Consider the following 21,930-nt stretch of genomic DNA (forward strand, 5'->3'; position numbering starts at 1 on the left):
TACTAGGCCGAACGATGCAACTTTGTACTTGACTGCCATGGCCCCATCTAGTTGACCCAAAATAGATTTTTTTTTTTTTTTTGCACCCTGGTAACAAAAATGGAATGACTCATCAAGAGTTATCAGGAAACATCTTTTCAGAACTGTATTGTTGGCATTACAGGAACTACAGTCATTGTGCCTAACTGACCGAATAACTGACGGACAGGCCTGACTCACTTGTGTACTTAGTGACCTGTAAGCAGCCAGACTGTCTTGCTTCTCTGTTACTTTGTGTAGGGGTGGGTTTGTGACTTTGTTCCAGCCGATGTTTGTGTGCAAGAAATGATCTTTGGGACGGACTCTTTGCATGCAATTTGCCTATGCATATGAGTCTTTATGCCCGAGCGCACACAGTTCTGTCAAGTCTTTGTAATGTGAATGTTTTGGCTCCTGAATATTTGTGTGTGCATCTGTATCCACTTTTTAAAAGGGGCTTGTGATGGGTATTGTAATAGAAACCATTTTACAGTGCTCTCAGGGGAAAGTGAACGTGGAAATGAGAGGAAAATGAGAGGGAAATGAGGATTTTTGCCTCTGTTAGAATAAGCCATCATATCTCTTGCACAGATAGTTGATGGCTGTTGGTTTTTTTGTGCTTGGTCAGCACTCGATTGTAGCATGTATCAGCAAGTCAAGGAAAAGTGACAACAATTATTGATATCTGTAATTATATACAGTATACTCTGTGTATGTGTGTGTGTGTGCGCATGCGTATGAGTACAACATTTCATCACTGTGCCATTTTCAAAAGGTCCAAAATAGTGACAGTTTTTATAAAGCCTACCACTTCAAAGAGCAGACAGACAGGCAGATGTAGAAAAAAGCCTTTGGTTCCAATGCTTGCCATTGCACTTAGTAGCCCTGAATGATGTGATGTGTTTTTTGCCCGTGGTTTACTTGAAAACCTTGAGAATTGTACTCATCTTCTACAAGGACCTCCAAGAGGGCGTCATTGAAAAACACTTGTCTGGGTGGGTGGTGGGTGCTCCAGTCAGCGGAAGAAGGCTGATTTTTTTTTTTGTCCCCAAGCTCTTTGAACACAGAGTAGATGGACATTTGTGGATCTAAAATGGCAGGAAAAGGATAGGGAAAGATGATAAGAGAGGTATATAGTATAAACAGCAAGGGAAATGTATGGTTGTGGGAGACTGATCTGTTAAAGTAGAGTCGGCAGGTCTGCCGTGTGAAAGCTGCCTCACTCTCTGAGCACATTAAAAAAGAGAAACAGAGGGCTGCAGTAGTTCTATTACTGAAAAGAGGGCAAGAGAGGAGCGATTGATGGTGCTCAAGGAGAGAAAAGAGAGAGAAGAAACAGGGAGAGTAGAGGGAACAGCCCACATGCTATCACACTGTTTTTAATAACAGTGTAGCGGCGACCCGAGGCCTCCACGTCCACGCAACGGCTGTGCAATGTCTGCTCGGCGTCTGTGCCACACACAAAAGGGCTCCGATCCAAAAGTCAAGCCAGTCTGCTCTGTCTCTCAGCTCCTTGTTGCAGAGAGGCAGAAGCAGTTGAAGACCTCTGCCTTCAAACTTACGTATATTTAACCAGTGGCTCTATTGCCGACGAGGCTCTCCATCTCTTATCAGTAATACGTAGCTGCATTCTCGAAGGTCATGTCTACACTAATGGGGGTAAATTGAAGATATTTATATGCTGACAGTCTACACTAGCATTTTCACATCGTCTGGGAGAAGGTCATCATCGACACTGATACCCCCCATTAACACCGGATCACTGTATGTCAGCAGTTGTACTGGTTCCCAGTACAAGGCAAGTGTTTACACATACATCTACTTTGAAGAAATGCTATGGGACCATTTAGCAAGTCACTGTAGATGAAGCACACTGACACCTGGGACCTACCCTAGCCACTCAAAGCTTCCTATTGTTTTGACCACCCATGAAGTTTTAGAGTCTTGCTCAAGGCCACTTCACCTGGAAGGTGTAGACATGTGCTACAAGTCATAAATAATCACAAAAGCAGAAACTATGTGATATTAATGTTGAGGAAATAATATGCTTTATAAGGAAAATGTTTAGATTTAGAATCATTTGTATGGATATTATTGAAGAGTTTAAACCTACACAGAAGTCACTGTTTTGTATGTACCTTGGATTCGGAGTCATGCTTTGGTAGGAGTTCGGTACAACAGGTAAATAAGAAATTAAATGTATATTTCATTTGTTTTCAACAGAAAGAAATTGAAATCACAGAGAAAATAAGCCTTAAACGTCCTCTGTCACTGATCATATTTACTTGCAGGGCTGATTAAAAAAAAAAAACAAAAAAACAAAAAAAACTAATGTAAATCTGATTTAAATGCTGATTACTCAGGTAATGTCTTTGGCTGTGTCTGCTTTCTTGTGATTAACACGTGTTTCCACTCACATACAGCTGTTGAACAACACAACCGCATTGTCCTCGTCAGATGTCTCATCTGAAATCGCCATAGTGTATTGTCAGTCACAGTCAGTTTTTTCTTCTTTTTTTTATCCTCTTCTGTTTTTGTTGTTTAATGGCAGCAAGAAACTGCTTTTAGGTGACATTATTGCCACTTATTGGAGCGGAGTAGGATCCAAACAGTTACAGTCTAGCCCACTGACCAATCATAGTCAGACATATTACTCATATGACTGTATGTGCTGAACCGTGCTGTCCGCACCATGATCTTTCAGGCAAGTACAGACACCATTCTACCGCTTATATTAGCCACCATTCAAAATTATAATGTTAAATCTCCCTCACTAAATTAGATATAGTAGTTCATGTAGTACATGAGGAATAAGTCATAACTTGAACAACAATTATGCGTCAATTAACCTGTTGTATTAGTTACTGATGTCAATTGATACTACTGTAAACCAAAATATATTTTTATGTGTTTCAACAAGTCATTTCATGTAATTCTAATATTCTTATGAGTAAGAAAACGGTAGGAAAGTAGGAAATAGATGCAGTTTCACCAATTAAAGACATGTCATGAAATGACAGATACCTATAACATGAAGGCAACAAACACTGCCTGCTGGAAACAAGCCTAACAGTTTAATCCAGCATGCTATTTTCTGTTTGTTTAAAGTTAAGGAAAAGCCTCACTGTTAATGACTTACTTAACTGGGTATTTTATTTTCACTGTGAACCACACGGCTCTCTGATGACTAAACTCGGGTCCAGTAGGAGGCGTACTCAGCGCAAGCAGCTCAAATCCTGGCCTCCACCTCCCTCCCTCCCTCTAGAAGTCTCTCCCTCCACTCTTTTCCCTCACTTCTTCCTCCTCTCCTCACAGTGTATCAAGTGCATCATCCTCTCACACCTCACTTTGCCCTCGAGAACAGCGCCCCGCTCACACACACACAAACACTCAGTGCACATGCACGGCAGCACCTCGTAAGCGAGATAAGGAACTTGCGACACCAAAGGGTCCGGCTTCTGTCACCCTGCTACCTCGCCTGGACCACATGGCCGCGGGTGCAGAGAGGAGCGAGAGAACAGAGAGAGGAGGAGTGGAAACAAGAGTAGGAGGGGAGAAAAAGAGAGCTCAGGAGCAAAAAAAAAAAAAGTGATAAAGATGCAGAAGACGACGAGATGAAAGAGGAAGAGAGACAGATGGGGCCAGAGAGAGGGAGAGAAAAAGGCAGAGAGACACAGAGAGCTTAAGGAAAAAAAAGCGAGCGAGCAGAAGCTGTGCCAGCAGAGAGGGACTGTTGTTTTCGGTGCATGTTGTTGGTTGGCTTGCCACCAGTTAGCATGAGGCAGATGCAACGGGGAGCGCTTGGTAATTATCGCAGTGAACCTCCCTCAGAGCACATGTGCTTTCCGTTCGCTAATCTTCACAAAGATTCATCGTGGCCAGTCTGGTGTTCAACATTTCACCCCTGTTAAAACAATAAGATAAAAAAGGAAGAGAACAATAGTGCACATAGTATATCAAAATTGTAGTTATTCCTAGGATCCTCTGTGTTTCCTCAGAGTGAAGAAACACATTCAAGCACCAGCAACTTCTCCCTTCCTTTTGGGCCGTTTGTTTAGTGATCAACATCTTTCCGAACATCCCACTCTTCTCCCTTCCTTTTGGGCCGTTTGTTTAGTGATCAACATCTTTCCGAACATCCCACTCTTCAGTGTGACTGGTGCGTTTGCCGCCGCCTCTTATCGTGTCGAGTTCAGAAGCTCCAGCGCTCCTTTTCAACAGGTGTTTGTGGATCCCGCTGTAGGAGAGCTGGCTCCTGCAAACTCCTGATAAGCCTCCGTACTCACGACTCACCCAGTCAGATAGAATCTGCATATACCTGCAATCATATGCTCCAGCCAAGTGACAGAAGTATTCCCTTGCCGACTGACAAAGATAAGTTATCTCCATCAGCTGTGCCTCCCTGCACTTTGAACGTAGTATTCAGATACACTTGGACTCACTTTACATAAACTGCAGTCTGTCACATTGGTCCACAACTGTCCTTAATGTGCTTAAGACAGTGTGTTTAAGATTAAACTGAACTTAATATAGCACTTGCCGGAGCATTATCAGATTAACTCGCACAAATGTCAGAACTAATGTTGGCTAGTACAACAGTTTAACATATAAATTACATGCCATAAAGTCCTTACAATTTATGTATTCAGTTGATATAAAGAGGCACATGACAGGACATAAGTGCAACATAATAAAAAAGCCATAGGGCATTTTTAAACGGTAGGAATGCAATTTTTCTCGGTCAAGGCCTCTAGAGGACACGTGATGCGTTGTGTCTCTCAATCACATGTCCTTGTATCTGTGCAGCATACTAAAATAATGACCTAAAAAATAATACAAAGAAATAACAACAAAAAAAAGAAATTCAGAGAATAGTGCAGCTGTGTGACCAGATACTTCATTTTGATAATGTGTGACCTGCAATCTGACAGTTCTAAAGGGCTTTTTTTAAAGGCACCTGGATCAGAACACTCATTAGATAAAAAAGGCTTGGTTCAGGTATTTTGCTTATTTTGCTCTGTCGTTGCTCCATGAGCAGGCACAAGTCAACTAAAAACACAAATGTGCAGAAAAGAGTTAAGGTACGGTCACACATGCACAAAATCAACAGTGGTGAATACTTGCTTTGTGTGTTAGTGAAAGGGCGAATAAAACATTCCCATCCACCCACAACCTTTGTAGGTTTGAAGTTTAGCTCGTCAGATACACAAATCCTTTTAATTTAGCCAAAAACTTGTTGCGGCAAACAGGATCTTATTGCTAGTGTCACACAATCATTCAAGTAGTGTGTCGGCAGTGGTGAATCGCATACACACACAGAACCCAGTAATAGAAAAGCTGTCGAGACAAATCAGTTTCACTATCTCTGCTTCTATGTGCTTCTTCTCATGCTGTATAACCCCCCCCCCCCCCCATTTTCTCTCTGGAGCCTGACCTTGTGTAAGTACCATGTAATCTTTGCTGTTGGAGTAATACTGTAGTCTTTCCTTACGCAGGTCACCAGTGGCTTTCCATCTTGAACACGTCTGGAGAGATGGTTGGTGTCCCTCCTCCTCCTCCTCCTCTTCCATACATACACATACACACTCCCATAGCCCGACACGGGTGGTTAATGTTGAGCATGGCGAGCCTTGTTGTACTTGAAAACAAATCACCGCACTGTGGCTTAATAATGTAATGAGTCTTTTAAGCTGCGCTGACAAGTTGATCTGCTCTGTTACAAATATGGGAACTTTTCATTACATGACCCCCCCCTCTGACCCCCTTCTCAAAGTGTTGTTGTCTTATCAGAGCACTAATTCCTAAATAGGTCAATCCTAAGAAGCAGCTTCGTAGTTGCAACTGTCTGAAGTGAAGCTCAGGAGCACAAAACAAGAACAGAAGAAGAAGGCATGAGAATTTAAGCATCTTCAACAGTTAACAGTTCTGCTTTTATTCAAAAGCACAGGCCTGCCAATTCCCTCAGAGTTTTTTCTATTCCAAAAAAACAATCAGGTTAGAAAGGCTCCCACTAAACACCTTCTGAATTTTGTGTTCAGTGGTAACGGACTTGACCTGACACGAGAACACTCCCTTGAAACCTTGAGACATCTGTGCCTATTAATTCACTGTGTTTAGTACTTTGATCAATGAGTCCCTCTCCAAACCACAAAGCACCGATGAAAGCAGTGGGGAAAAAAAAAACAAAACTAACAAGAACAAAATGGTATTTTTCATTTGTCATTCACTGGGATTTCTGCTCTGTGTGATCCAAAACTAAGAGAAATAGTTTTATGCAGAAAAATACCAGGCTCTTATTCAGTTCTTTTCTAGCCTTTTCACTTATCCTCTTTTATTCGCCTTTTTTTATTTTCTATGTTTCAGCCTTTATTTCCACCCTGTACATTTCTGCCACTGCGTCGATTTTGGTCATGGCTGCGCACTCATTCGCTTATATGTTAAAAGCTGAAAAGAATTTTTTGTGGGATAATGGTGCGGATCGGTAGGTCATTGCTGTGTGCGTTTCATCGCATAAAGAGTGCTTGCGTAAGAGATACGGCATTGTCTGTTGCACAGCACATAGCAGAGGTCAATCTCAATCAGCCTCTTTTGTCAGGGGTCTTCGTAGAACTCGCCGTGTCTGAATTCCCGTTATATTTCATGAGGGACAAGCTCCCTACAAGCACAGTGATTTGCTACCTGAACAATGCCAGTGTGGGCATCGTGAAACTGAGACAGCTTTGACCGTGGTACCCTACCAGTAATTGAGTTCCTTTGCCAGTCATGCACGGGGTCAGTTTCCCTGCAGTTGGATGCTGGGAGGGTGGGGGCGAGGGACCATTGAAATCCGGATCTATTGTGGAGGCTCTGTTTGGGAGAGGCTGGAACAACTGCGTGCAAGGCCTGTGTGGTTGGTAATAGACTAGCAGCGCAGTCATTATCTGTCCAAGGACTCCAGCAAGGAGCTTTTAGAGCAGATGCTCCCCTAACTCAAGGTTTGTATACGCAGGAAGTCAGAGGGAAAAAGACACAGAGCTGCATGAAGCATAAAGGGCTACCTGGAAATATTCTGCCGTTTGTATGTATCACGTTCGTCTCCTCAAGGCTGTTTCTCCTTAATCTGTCCCGCATCTAGCCTCCTCTTATAGGTTACTCATCAAAACTTTTAGCCCATTCCCCTGCTGTAGTCCTCTAATCATGATTTCCTCTCAATGCTCTGTTCACTTTGCACGGCCCGCTCTGCCGTCTTGTTCGGTAATGATCCTCGCTCTCTGTGACGACTGGAATCCTTTTGTGCCGTCCGACACGTTTTATGTTTGAAAGGGAACAGAGGGCGTTTTTACAATGGCCTTTTATGCCCTGTGAGAAATATACGAGTCTTTTGGCGCAGCTAATGAAGGCGCTTTCATGTCCCCCACCAGTAGAAGTGTATAGAGATGGATTGTCTGGGGCCCACACAGGCCCCAGCGTAGCCTGCAGCACATTGTGTCGGCCTCAGGTCTCTGAAAGAAGGAAGAAAGGAAAATAAGAGAAAAGAAAAGAACAATCTCCACTGTCACTGTTCACTAGTTTCCGCTCCCTCTCTGATGGTGGGACAGGAGAGCAAGCGAGGCGAGCCCACACTGACAGGCAAAACTCTGCCCCCGACGCTCCTGCCGCTTCACCAACACGACCATCATCATTATCAAGGTGACCATTATTCCCCCCTTGTTTCAAAGACAGTCATTATGGCTTCTAAGAACAGAGGCAGGGCCAAGACGGGAGGACAGGAGAGGAAGAAAGATAAGCGAAGACAGAAAATAAGGAGGGGCGCACAGATGAGCAAAGAGAGGAGAGGAAGAAGAGAAAGGGAGTGGAGGAGGAGGAAGAGGTGTGATGAGGAATTATGATGAGGAAGAGTGTGATTGGGGAAGGGAGAGAGGTGGAGAGAAGAAGAGAGGACGTGTGAGAATAAGTGAAATAATTACAGAGGCCACTTCACCAAGGGCATATTGTACTGTGCAGAAAGTAGCCTCAAGAACACACACACGCACACACATACCGTGTCAGGTTGCACCCCTTTCAGCCAATTTTAGCCTGTGTCGGCACTTCGATGAGGACAGCGTTGGTGTGTGATGGTCCGTCCCCACTGCCAGGGGTCATGGGATATGAAGCCTCAGCGTGGATTTAATTGTGTCTTTAATATCAGATAAATTAGCAGATGTATGCTCATCAGGAGCAGCATGCCACCCACACACGCACACACCAAACATAACACCCTTCAACCGTCATTGTATTGCCCTCGCTTTGTGTGCGTTCACCCTGAACTCTGACTCCAACCTGGGTAAACATCGCTTGGCGCATAATCTCGTCGACGCAAAATATCTCCTCAAGTATGCATCCTTTTTCTCCTCTGTGTGTGTGCTGCAGCGCAGGCGAGCGGCGGATGGATATCTTCGCCGACAGCGGGGAACAGAATTATTCCGAGCATTTAACATCTAAGGCCACAGAACAAGGCGCGTGAGTAATACAAGGGCCGTGAGTTCAATGGTAATACAAGAAGAGGGATTTTATTTTCTTTCTTCAAGAGTACAAGAGGGAGCGGGGTAAATAATTCATTTCCTTTGGCTCAGGGCACGTCCTATTGTCACCGCCTAACAAGCACAAGGACAGGCTGCCGGCGGGCCTCTTATTGCTTGTGAACGGCGGAGAGGGGAATGGAGACAGAGCGAGAGGAAGAGGGGAGGCATGGTAATGCGCTCTTTGATCCTCCCTCGTTAGCCCTTGGTGAGCTTCCTCTGCTCACCGCCGCCCAGAGAGATGGTCAGATCGCGCTCCTGGCTCTGTCAGGTGTGTGTGTGTGTGTGTGTGTGTGTGTGTGTGTGTGTGTGTGTGTGTGTGTGTGTGTTTGCGTGTGTGCATGGCCTGGCAAAAGGACAGTAAAGATACTTCCTCTCTCTAATGCAGCCCAGGTGGAGGGGCCTGATCTGAGGGGGCCAAGAACAAGTTCCCTAAAATACACACACACACTCTCGAGTATGAACGAGTTGTCAGATTATGCAAGAATGCAAATGCAACACACATACAACTGAAGTGTGAAAATGCACTTTTATTATTCATGGCTTTAGAGACCACATCCACGCTAAGGGGCCATCCACACGGAAATGCCTTTGTGTGTAAACGCACGTTTTGCATCGTTTTGGCCGATCGTTCAAATGGATCCTGTGAACGCAGTGCCTGTGAACACACTTTTTTGAAACCTGGTCTCAGGGTGAAAACATTTTCCCTTGCGTTCTCGTGTAGACAGCAAATCCGCGTACTTTTGCGTATTGATGACGCCATCGTCCCACCCCTCGACCTCTAGCCTTCGACAACTTAACCCCGTGAAGTCTCAAAAACAACAACAACAATGGCGGATTACATGCTTGTGTTCATGCTGCAGAAGATAATGAGCCTATTAGGGTTACTAGGGCCAAATATTATGCTCTATGCCAGCAAAAAAGGATTATGGACAACCGCATACGCCACATCATTTGTGTTTGGTTTCTCCTTCTACTGTCTGTTTGTATACACTGTGCAAGCTTTATGCGCATGCTTCGTCTCTTCTTCTCCGTTTTTGGTGAATATCAAGCGCCACCTATAGGCCTGGAGTATGAACTACAGCGTGCTGAGTCGTTTACAATGGATCCATTTGGACCCAAATATTCTTGAAAGATGCCAAAGAAGACGGGGGGAAAAAATGATCATTTTTGTACATGTGGACATGGCCTAAGATGGCCTTACCTGAAAAGACAGTAAAAACAATACTGATATTTTCAGGTTGATTTCATCAATATTGACAAACTGCTATAAGTGCAAATCAATCTAAATCCGTCCTTCTTTATCCTCTGTTGTTAGCAAAGCAAACATCTGATGAATAGTGAGAAAGAAACAGTCAACCCACTCTACTTTTTATCTGGTTCTGTCCCGTCAACAAAGTGGCAATTTTGTTCTTATTCACGTATTTTTACATTTCTGTTGTCAGCATAAAGTAGTGAGTTAGTCATGGCTTACTTTGTAAAACCCACCTTTTAACCTAACTATAAGTCATTCCTTTGCTGCTACACTGAGATTGGCTATACTGACTATACTAACATTTAAAAACAGTGATCATAGAGAGGGTTAGATGCGATAGAAAAATACAGCCACAAAGCATCTGTTACCCCTCCTAAATGAGCTGTGAACTGGTTTTCAATCAGCTGTAAGGCATGAAAACAAATCTGCATTATAAATGTTGGCTGCTGAAGAACAGATGCTCTGCATCTGAAACATTTCGACTGGACATCCAAATTGCATGATTGAGCCATAGTGCAGCCAGAATGTCATGCAGCTGCATCCGATGACCACAAGGTCTAAGAATGCCCACAAACGTTCACCTTTTTAAGCTATAATCATTGAAATGTTGGAATTTTTGCTTTAAAGAATGACTTTGCAAGTGGCACAACTACTCTCCAGTATACCATGCTTTATCACCAAGATGCTGTAAAAGTCAACTGATCGACTTATCGTTTTAGTGCCACCGCTGTATAGCCTCTGACGACTAGGCATCTGTCATCTGTCCTTGGTTGTGTTGTTCCAAAGTTTACCATCTCTGTACTGAAACAGTTGTCAAGTCGTACAGATTCATCCACTGTAAAGAGTGTTTTTGTATAACGCCATGTTTTTGGTTTGAAGACGCTGGCATAGTGTTGACAGAGGTGCTGAAAAGCACAGTTTGGACTCTCAATCAGTAGTTCTTACCATTTACTTATAAGCTGTACTGTGTGTGGTAACTGCAGCCATGTCTGTCTGTTGGTCTGTTTTGCTTATATAACTGTTATTATGGTCATCGCACTTTGTCTCTCGCTCTCACTCTCTCTCTCCATCTCCCTCTCTCTCTTTGTCATTGTTTTTTTGGGGAAAAGCAGGAGGAGGTCCAGGCCTGCAAGGGGACAAGGTCCAGGCTAATGGCAGGAAGTCTTTAAAGTTTGCAGCCGCTGCATTTCATCTAAGCACAGAGGGGGCCCCCTGGCTACAGACCCCTGCTTTGATCCCTTCTTTCTCTCTCCCAGTCTGTCTCTCTGTTGGTCTCTCTCTGTCTCTCACCCCAGCACCAGGGCAGAGCTGCTGGTTAATTAACAGATCTCTTAATAGGCACACCCAGTTAAGCCATGTGCAGCACTGACACATGGACGTACTAACACACGTATAAATACAAACACACACTTGGTGAAGTGCAAATGAAGTAAGATACCCACACAAGGCAGCTCAGACACAAAGAGTGTGTGTACTCACAATAGCTGACAGACACAAACACACACACACACAGCACCTCCTCTGTTTGACTCTAACCAATTGCACTTATCTTTATCCTATTCTGGCACAAATCGTCTCCTTGGCAATTTAGTCAATGTGATACCAATCTGCTCAATTAGATATGCGCTGCAGGTGGATTTTATTTGATTTCATGTTGTGTTGCATTTGAGTTAAGTGAAATTTTGTTTCGTTCTGGGGAAATCTGTGTGCCAAAGCACGCGTGCATGTGTTGGAGCAACGTGACGTAGTGAATTATGTCTTTTATTTTTCACAGCTGCTGTTATTAAAGGGCAAACAATGGTAACCACTGTTCAGACCAACGTTGTGACAATAGAAAAGTCACACCTACCACACCAATTGCAACTGTTAAAAGGCTGAAGATAAGATATTATTTATTTTCATAATGACTTAACTGTTCTTACAACTAAGCATGGTGTGGAAAAATGGCTTGGATTCACCTTCACAGATGTGGCACTGTGAAAGACAAGATGAGGAATAAATAGGCTCAGCTTAGCACAATTAGTCTTATGAATTCATAAATTCACAAAAGGTTGAGTGCTGTACTTGGCTGCTGGCCTCATGCCATCGACTGAGGCAAACCCATGCCAACCTCCACACGACAGAACATTTTTGGCCACTAAAATTGAACCTAAAGGCAGAAATAAATCACAGATTATAGCTTGTAGTTGAACAAGTAAGTCCTGAATGTGGTGCAACTGGAAGGCTGCATTCATTGTTAGAGACCTCAGACATTAGTGTATTGGTGTATTGCCAGTGCTTGTGTCAGCTGGCCCATCTTCCTGATCTGAGACTGTAACACTATCTACCAACCTGTCTTGTGGCTATTAGGGTTAAGTTCTGTTTGAAAAGCAGAGGGAGTAGTCATATTGCTCAGGAGAAGACTTGTTCTCATAAGTTGGTTGGCATTGTTGGTTTCCTTTTCAATGTTTGACTCAAACTGTTAGCTTACACAGCTAACAGCACATTTTTGGCGATGCCTGAGCTGTAGCAACACTCTGACCTCTTCACTCATTCTCCGGAGACGCTTTTTGCTGCAAGAGTGACTTGCAAGAGTGCCCGGGTAGTCTCGCTGTACCTCCAGAGGAAGGAAGGATTGCTACTGACTGCTGGTTGCTGTATTGCACTTAATCCAATGGCTACTTTTTACACATGGGAAGGTCATGGCCGACTACTTTTATTATACTTTAGAAGAAAAGCAGAAGCACCTCAAGTAAAAAGTTAAAACAAACTGTATACAAATAATACATGCTGTACACATCAGATGTATTATTAAAGGACATTGTTCATGTATTTTCTTTTTTTATATAAATATGGTAAATGTTGTGGACGTGGACTATATATTGTTGTGTATTGTATGTTGATAACCTCTGTTGGTTTTTGGTATGGTTACATTGCTACTTGGTTGGTTGGTTTGTCAGCAGGATTACACAAAAATTACTCAACAGATTTCCATTAAACTTGGATGTAGAGTCTCAGCCCAGAATAGAACCCATTAACTTTTGGTTAATTTTATTGCTTTAACATTGCAAGACAGGGCATTTTCCTTTATTTCTTGGGGTATAATGAATAGATCTTGATGAAAAAATCTGACGTTTTTAAGTGGCTGCTATCTAGGAGTGAGCAAAATCTTGTCATATCTAGCGGGTTTAAATTGGTTTTATCACATGTTAGATCAGGCATGATTCAATTAAAGTAGACTGTTGGGCCTCATTAGAGGTATGAGGTCTACTGAGTGCCATGATTGGGATTTGTTGTCAGTAACTATGCAGTGTCCAACAGAACGATGATAAATAATGGTAAGCAGGTTTTTTTTAGAAATATAAAATCAGGGTGCTAATGTATTGCTGATGAGTAACTTCAACTGTGGGAAATTTTACATGAACCACCTTTATGCAAGCAAGATTTTGACACTGTTTTGAAGTTATGTCAAGTCATGGCAAGGAGGGTGCTTTTGGAGGAGGGGGTTTAGGATGTTGTGCCAAACTGTGATGCAATTAAACAGCCATCAGCAGCCATTTGTATCAGTATTCTTCAGCTAACAACTCTTTAATATCTCATTCAATAAAAGCCAGCACTCTCAGCCAGCCGGAGAGCTACATTTGATCAAAGAGAGGGCACTGCAGCTGACCCTGTCGCCTCTTCTCCTCTCTCTCATACCGTGTGTGTGCTTCTGTGTGTGTGTGTGTGTGTGTCATACTTGTAGAGAGGTATTAGCCTAATGGCAGTTGCATTCAAACACTTTTATTAGCTTTTCACGTGCCTCTGCTGGGCTCCAGCTACTGTTTTAGAGCCACTCGCTTTAGCACAACACACACACATAGTCTCCCTTTTGCTCTACCTCTGTCAAGCACCCACACCCACCAACACACACTCACACACACACACACACACACACACACACACACACACACTGCTCACAAATAGTCACAGGTCTCTAAGTGAGACAGGGCCCTGGGTAATTTGCTGTAGTGGAGCGGAGTGGCACTAAAAGCCTGCTGGGTAATTGAGAGGCTAGGGGACGGAGTGAAGCCGACTGCCCTCTGTGTTCGTGTGTGTGCGCGTGGAAGTGTGTGTGTGTGCAAGCGAAGGCCCCTGCTCTCTCTCATTATGCTGTGGCTCCTGCCTGCCTGTCATTGTCTGGACGCAGCGCCCACAGAAAGCAACAGTAATGCGCAGTGACACACGGCGTGTGTGTTTGTCTGACTGTACGCGTGTGTTATGTGTGTGTGTGTGTGTGCACGCGCGATGTGCAATGAGACATCATGTCTTCTGAAAAATAACAGTATCCTCACCCTGCCCTCCCGTCTCCTACACATGTGCACAAATGCAAACACACGCATAAATACACACAGTTATCATTCCACTAGTCGTAACTAGTCTGAAGTCCGCTGCAAACGTAGACCCTGACCATCCTGTCTCCCCTCCCCCTCCACTCTGCTCCTCTTGCCCTGTATATTTTATGCCGCACATCTTGACTTGGAAGAAGAGTGTGTATATGTCCACATGTGTGATAGCAACCTGCTCATCAGGAACAGTTTCAGTGGGTATTTTCTTGCATTGTTTTTGATCAGTCCGCACATCTTGGAATGGTTTATTTTGGATGAGAGCTTTAGTAAAGGGATTCAGTCAAGGTTTCGGCAAAGCACTTATAGCAGCTTTGATTTTATTTAGACACGTTTTGAGACAAACATCTGTATATGTTCTATTCACATTTAGATCAAATGAATGTCGTTCAAGTTTACATTATTACATTACTGCTTTCTATCATAGTAAGTAAGTAGTAAGTAAAAAAATAACTTATTTTGTGTTCTCAGGATGATCAGTAAGAGGACATGGTATGCATTTCTGGTATGAAATCTTTGATTTTCAATACTGTAACTTTGGGCTGGGTGGTATATCAACAGAGTCTCATATGACTTAAACAATATATTGTTGATACATTTTATTGTTAAAGTGTTCTATATTTTGGATATTGTAATCTTGATATGGCTTAAATGTTGTCTTTTCCTGGTTTAGAAGGCTGCATTTCAGTACTGTGAGGCAAATTTCTGAATTCACCAGACTGTTGCTCATGTTTTAATCTTTGTATTTAACAACTTGGAAGTTTATCCACTATCACTGTATTCATATTTTATGAAAGTACCAGTAGCCATCCCCACAATATTTCTGCGATGTTAGTATCTAGATAGTTGGTCAAAGACAAATATCGTGATATAGCCTAAAAGTATTGCCATATTATTATAAGGCCATCTCGCCCCCCCCACTGTAATTCATGTTTATTGTATGGGTGACAGATCTCAAAGCCTCTAGATACCAGTAGAGGTACATGAGAAATGTGTTGTTTTTTGTGGTTTGGTGAACCAACCCTTCAGGCCCAGTAGGATCAGGTCTGAGGAGTAAAATCACTGGATTCTGATGAAATCACCACTTTTATCACAGGTTAGTCATTTGTCCATAAACCCTTTTCTTCCTCTCTCCTCCTCTACCTCTGATGTTTTAGAGGAGATCAATGTAGTGTATCCTTTAATCAATATCTGTCACTGACAGTTTCTTCAAGCAGGCCTTTTATTATGCATGCATGTTATGCTGGGATACAGCTTGCCCAGGGTTGGACACGTGCCTCCATGATAGTGGGTGTATAGCCTACTGCAGTGCCTTTAAGCAAGAGGAGCAGGATTATACTGTAATGGCGATAGAGAATTTATTTCTCTACCTGTGCCAACTTTCTGTTTTCAGTGATAAGTTCAGCAAACTGTGTGTTGTCTTCGTCAGGTCATTTCTATTTTATTGCACCTGCTTTCAAACCAGTTGAAGTTTGAATATCCATTTACAAACCAAATGGTAAAGTGTTTTTATGCACCCTGAGCTTTGTGGTTAATTAAGGCACTTCACTTAAAAGACTTCTGAGATGTTTAGTAAGAGCTAGTTGTACAGATGCCCCAAAACATTTTGGAGTGAAATGCTCTGAGCCTTGGACAATGCTTCCTGTTTTCTTTTTAGCTTTTGCAACACACACAGAAATGAGAAACTTGTACTTAAATTTTATCCTACAGTGGCCCAGAGTAAAAACATTTTTTTCAACGTTTTTTGACTCACAGGGCCACACGGTACTAACCTGTATAAAGAAAAAAAATCAAAGAAGCCAGGACAAGAAATATTAATCAAAAATAAATGTCAGGTGTTTATTGACAAGCTCTTAAACACATCTAAATGTGGACACAAGTGCGCCTATATACTGTCCTTCCAGAATATGTGCATACATATAGGGTAGATGTTTTGAGGATTTTCAGATCTTTCTCTGTCAGTCTACATTTGTATTTTTCCACTTTTCCATTAGCATCACCTGCATGTTGCCAACAGCTCACTTTCAGTCTCTTTCCTTTCTCTCCTCAATCTCTCTGTGCTGCTCCTTTCCTCCCTTACCTCTAATTGATGTTGACATCAAATCAATAATTTCATCTTTTTTTTTTTTTGTCCTTTTGTCTGTTTGCGTTTCTTTGCTCAGATGGCATTGGTTGGGCAAGGGAGACCTATGAAAATTGATGGCGTGTCCTGTGTTTCTAAGAGAAAAAGGAATAGGAGTGGGGAAAAAGGGTAGAAATAAAAATAGGAAGATGGAGAGGTTAAGAGGAATGGGAGAACAAATAAGAGAGCAGGCGCGTTCCATTTGCATTGTATGTATGGCCTCCATACAAACACAACGGTCCCTCACTCACATACAGGAGTGCATAGGCCTTTAGACACTTAAGTGTATTTGTTCAGATTTGTGTTTATGTATCAAGGTTGGCTCACTGCTCAACTGCTCGACCATGCATGGTCCTTCGTTTCATGTTTTCATGTACTGTTCTGCTGCAATGTGATCAGCTAAAGCATGTTAGGGAAGCCATGTCAGAGCAGAGGGCTGGAAAAGAGGCTTTAACCCTCCTCATGCTAAGTCTGTCTCTTTGGCTCTCAGTTTAAGTCTGATTTGCTGAATTTGTAAGATTGGGTGATGTAGCTCAGAGGATGTGATTCATGAATGTAATTGGTCTCTCAATTTACTGGGAGGCTTCACTTGCTTTAAATTTTACTCAATAAGCCAAATATTTAATGCATAAACTTTAGGTGATCCATGTATGTCAACTTTTAGCACATGGTATTCTGCTCCAGGGACACTAATTATATAGAATGTACCATATATTATGTATGTACAATATGTACTATAACTATTGCTGTTAAATGAATGTGGTCATTTTGATGCAGAACAAATTTAGCAAATGTATTGTATTTTAAGATAATATTATTAATATTATTATTATTATTATTATAATATATTTTTTTACAATAAAATGTTGGAACTTCATGCATGAACTCTTATATAGTATATTAGATAGTGTTTTGAGCTAATGCATCAAACTATATGCCACTACTCTTTTCAAAAGACACCATGGCCATGAATGTAACCCTAACATATCTGTAGTTACTGTATAAGAGCTGAAATACTATATGTAGGCATGTTTAGTAAGTGCACTCATCTGACTTTTTTCTCTTCCAATATGAATTCCGATACCTCAGCTTAGCATTTTGCCCACTCAGGATAACACGATTAGTCAATCAATCGTTTATTCAATTGAAGGAGAATTAATTGGCAGCTATTTTGATATTGAGTAATTGTTTCAGTCATTCTCCAATACAAAAATGTCAACCATTTGCTGGTTCCAGTTTCTTAAATGTAAGGATTTTCTGCTTTTTTGTCATTTCTAACTGTAAATTAATAGTTTTCAGTTTTTCAACAGTAAAACGTGGATGTAGTACTACAGACCGATTCAGGGACAGTCAGAGGTGACTTAACGAGTGTAACTGATCGCAAAAACATTGTATTTCTTTTGTTGAACGGCGTTAAACTGAGGATCAGGGCTCAATTTACTGGATAAAGATATTAGTTTTCTTCTCCTACCATAATTCAGCCCGTAGTCTTAACTGTAGGCAAAACATCTTAATGGTCTAACATTGACTATAACCACAATATAAGTTGCTTTCCAATGTTTGAGGCACTCAGAAACGCTATTATGTCCTGAGATTATCAGCACAATTAGTGTCTTTTCAACTCATTGAATGTAGTGATAGCTGAGGACATTGTCCTGGGCCTTGATTTTGTGCATGTTTTTGTATACATGCTTATAACCATGTGAACATAACAGGTTGCATACATTTATTTTCCAAAGAGTCAGCCTGTGTGTCAAAGTCAGTGTTACCATCAACACACAGTTCAAGCATGGACAATGTTTCTCAGAAGGTCATATTGTAGAGGGCTTCAGTCAGGCCAGTTAAGTGTTTATGGACTGTAAATACAGAAGGGTGACAAACCAAAGGTAGGTAAAAGTAGGTGTGGGACCACAATGTGTTGCCACTGCTATTATTCTACATGTCTATAGGACTCTACTAGGGGATGAAACAACAACAAATAAATGTGGATACTTTTGTTCAGCTTTTAATCTGCTACTTTTTGATATTTTTTAAAATCGGTAGGGTACAGGGCTTGTGTCGGAGATGTTTTATGTGCAGATAGCCAAACCTACTTGTCTGAAATTGAAAATGTATGCCTATTAAATACAATAATTTCAACATGTTTTTGGACTGTTGTTGTAATTTGTTAACGCACAGACATAATAGTAAGTGATACCAATTACATGGCTTAGGTGATTCTAACTTAAACAGTGCCCCTAACATGCAAACCAGCTTGACCTTGATACTGTGTACCCATTCCCCTGTCCCCGTCTCTCCCACTGTTTCTCGACCCCTCCCTCCCTGGCCACCCATCATTGAGTTAATTTCTGCTCTGAGGTTTCTGCCTGTTAAAAGGCAGTTTTGTCTCTCCACTCTTGCAAATTGCTTCCTCATTGGGAAATGCTGGAGTATGCTCAATATGGAAAGTGTCATGAGATGGCTTCAGTTGTGAATTGACACTCAACAAATAAAGATTGATTTATTGATTCACCAATAAGCTCACTGGGGCTTCAAAAAGCTACATTTATGACAAGTTCCTCCAACCTCTGCTTCAACAGAGTGTTTCAGATCAGAGCTGCCTCACAGTCAGCAACACAGCCCTAATTTGTCAGTTAACTCAACTCTTGGCATCATGGACAGCTAGGCTGACAACAATAACTGGACCAAAAAATGTATTTAAAAAATCATAGAGGGCATTCAGTGTTGGATTTAATGTTATGGATTTATTTTACAAGGTCTCCAAAAAGACACCACAGTTAAAGGCTGGATCACATCTGTAGATTTACATATTTGTCCTGTTCAGCACTTGGTGGTGAGAAGGACCTGCACATGCAGCCCAGGTGGAAAAGTTTTTCACTTGCATGAGGCATTCCTAAGTGCACATTTCTCTACTCTTTCGGGAACATAAATTAATTTTTGGATGATACATTCAAAAAGTCTGTGACAGTGCGTGACTATAAAGTTTATCAGATCTGTTGGTGTCCTGAAAAGATTAGTTGGTTTTGACCTTTTGGATAAAAAGAAACACTTTAGCATGAAAAAGCATATTACAACTTTGAGGAAAGTAACAAAAGGCAAACTGTTAAAAGAAGGATATATGATCATACATCACATGGTGGATTTCTCTATTCACTGTTCCCTGCTTGCTTTTTCCTGCCTTTCTTTTTTCTGACCTCTTTATGCAGAGTCTTAAAATAGTGTCTCTAAACATTAACGTGGGGAGAGACATACAAAGAGGGCTCTGATTTCAGACATTTCTACATAAAAAAAGTAGATGTGTTCTTTCTGCAGGAGACACATTCAAATCCAACAAATGTAATAGACTGGGGCTTATGGTTGGAGGGTTCATGTATCCCTAGTCATGGCTCTTACTTAGAGTTTCTGTCAAAATAACAGCAAATGCAACAGCTCTATCCTCCACTGAAGTTGTTAAGGGTCATCTACCCGTTGTAAGGGCAGAAATAGATAATAATTGTTTCTCCAGATCATGGAACAGAAAGGGAAGGTATATTCATCCTGATGAAAATTACCATCAAGATCAGCTCATCATTGGTGGAGATTTTAACTGTAGACCATAGATTTCACTGTAGCAAGGAAAAGTGAGGAACCTCATCCTCAATCACCTCAGAGCCTCAGTAACATTATCATATACCTGGATCTGTTAGACACATGGAGGGTAAAACATCGACAGTCCTGACAATATTCATGGGTGAGGGTCAGCAACAACAGAGTTGGTGCTGCACGACCAGACAGGATCTACATTTCAGCTCCAGGCTAATTCTCTGTCACATAAGCCCAGTTGGTTTCACTGACCACCGTCGACCATCTGAAAGGTGAAAGGGTGAAGTCCTACCGGCTTTTTAGCATTAAGCTCCTGCAAGACAACATTTTTTTGCCAGAGCTTTAAGTGTTTGGCAACGGTGGAAACTTCAGCAAGTACACTTAAGTTCTTTGAAGCTATGGTAGATATGTAAGGCATAGATCCATGTTTTTTGCCAGCAGTACACCTCCCATTCGACTGCTGAGATCAAGGCAACAGTTCTGTAAATTAAAGCTAGCAAAAAGAGCTTTGAAGATGATTTGCAGGGCGACTTAGATCCAACCAAAGTCCATCTGCTGCAGGAGAGGAGGTTGGCGTTGAGCTCCTTCATGTAGCAGAGAGTGAAGGGAACTATTGTAAGGTCTTGCTTCCTTCTGCTGAACGAGAGGGATACCCCAACCTCATTCTGTTTCAACCTGGAAAGTGCAGTGGCACAGAGAAAACAGATGACCTCTCTTGAGCTGCCAGGAGGCATAGTGAATGCCAGTCCAGGTGACACGAGGAGCCATGAAATGGACTTCTATAATAATCTCTTTGGGGAAAAGCAATGCAGCATGGAGTGTCGCGAAGAGCTCCCGGAGAGACTTCCATAGCTTAGTCAGGGAAAGAAAGCTGTTCTGGCATGGGTAGCTGACTCTGGAGGAGCTGACTCTGGAGTAGCTGACTCTGGAGGAACTGATGGTTGCTGTCAACCAGATGGCATTGGGATTGATGATCTCTCCACTGACTTTTTAAACAGTGCTGGAATATCCTTGGGCCTGATCTGCAGTGTTTTAGGAGAGTGTTTCAGAACAGGATCTCTTCCTGTCTCCTGTCAGCGTGCTGCACTCTGCCTGCTCTTAAGGAAAGGAGACCTAGCCTTACTTAAGAACTGGACTATTGTCCAGTTCTTAAGTAAGTATTGTCCAGTGTAAGGTGAAATGTGGTGGGGCTGAGTTGGCCAATCCCTGTAAAGTGAGGGATAGGACAGGGTTGTCCTATTTCAGGCCAGTTTTATAGTTATAAAACCTTTGCTTTGAAGGTTGAGAGGTTGACTCAGTGGTCTCTCTCTGACTGGGTCCCTCAAGCCTGATCGTGGTCTTCGTACTCTGCTAATGTGATGTAAATATCTTTGTCTCCAGCCAGGGGGAGTTTGAAGGACACCCTCTCCTTATATAAAAATGCATTATCTGCACGTGTATTGTGCTAAAAGTGAAGCTTTGTGGGTTGGACATTGTAATGATAAAGCTGGTCTGCCTGGAGGACCTGAGTGGGCAAAGACTGAAGGTGTTCGGTGTTTTGGGGGGCACTGAGGGCTTTCAGAGAAAAAATTGGGAGGGAGTGAAGGGGTTTATTTTTGTTGTAAAGTGTGGTGTAGCTCATTAAAGGAAGCTCACATACCCTCACATACCATTCAAGATGTCACATTCATCATTCATTGACTTACCCAAAGTAAAGCTAATCATAGATGTCAACCTGTTGGTTTGACAACACACACCTGAACTGCTAAGAATAAGTGATTAAATGTGATGTGACTTCATTGATCATGCACAGTTCTCTTTGTGAAAACTGAGAAAGCAAGGTCCAAAAGCCAAGCGAACAGCAGCTGATGGACCATCAATAGTTTGCATGTAGACACTTGAGAAGGTCAAATAATTGTCAACATGGAAGCTTTAACCACAGACCTTGAGTTAAAGATGACAGTTTCTCAATCGCTGCTTGTCACCCACTACTGTATTTCCTTGTACTTATCTTGTATATGTCACAGAAAAACAGCTGTTATTATAAAAGATCCTGCATGGAACAGGACATGT

General features: G+C 42.1%; 1 protein-coding gene across 4 annotated transcripts in view; it reads left to right on the forward strand.

The window, feature by feature from the left end:
• Nucleotides 1-21,930, forward strand: part of sox5 (SRY-box transcription factor 5) — a 238,916-nt gene that overhangs the window by 56,690 nt on the left and 160,296 nt on the right. For 2 of the 4 annotated variants that reach the window (XM_037121941.1, XM_037121943.1), the window contains one exon: nucleotides 8,407-8,496. The exons of the other annotated variants lie outside the window; for them this stretch is intronic. The gene's annotated coding sequence lies outside the window, so the exon portion shown is untranslated. The remainder of the gene's footprint in view (nucleotides 1-8,406; nucleotides 8,497-21,930) is intronic. 4 annotated transcript variants of the gene reach the window in all.

Source organism: Acanthopagrus latus, chromosome 14 (genome assembly GCF_904848185.1).
Source record: "Acanthopagrus latus isolate v.2019 chromosome 14, fAcaLat1.1, whole genome shotgun sequence".
Lineage (NCBI taxonomy): Eukaryota > Metazoa > Chordata > Actinopteri > Spariformes > Sparidae > Acanthopagrus > Acanthopagrus latus.